Source organism: Elephantulus edwardii, unplaced genomic scaffold (genome assembly GCF_000299155.1).
Source record: "Elephantulus edwardii isolate Elephantulus edwardi_28Jun2011 unplaced genomic scaffold, EleEdw1.0 scaffold00209, whole genome shotgun sequence".
NCBI classification, from domain to species: domain Eukaryota; kingdom Metazoa; phylum Chordata; class Mammalia; order Macroscelidea; family Macroscelididae; genus Elephantulus; species Elephantulus edwardii.
Window position 1 is genome coordinate 3,055,854 of NW_006399959.1, and position 442 is coordinate 3,056,295.

Consider the following 442-nt stretch of genomic DNA (forward strand, 5'->3'; position numbering starts at 1 on the left):
TCCTCCTTTGTATTTCCATACTCGATAGTTCTACCTAGGTTGCCCTTTCTGTTAGTCTGCGTGTGTTCTGTTGTGCATAGGGTTTTCAGAGGCCTATAAATAAATATTATTTATTACAACTAAAAAAATACTAAACTCACATTAACTACTGGAATACAGTAGGTATTTCAATTCCACACCATTCATTTCCTTATTATCTGAGTTTTGTGACAATGAATCTGGGTTATTTTTATATCAGAAAGGCTTTTTAAGTGGTATGTGAAAATGACACATCTATTTTTGTCAAAAATAGTGTCAGGCTATTTTAAATAAGTAGCAACTTGGGAGTTCTATAGATTCTCTTCCAATTAGAAATCAAATTATCACTCATTTTCCCTAAAGCAGACTTTTGAAGCACTGAATTTCAAACTCGATTAGAAGGCATTCTGGTGGCATACAGCAT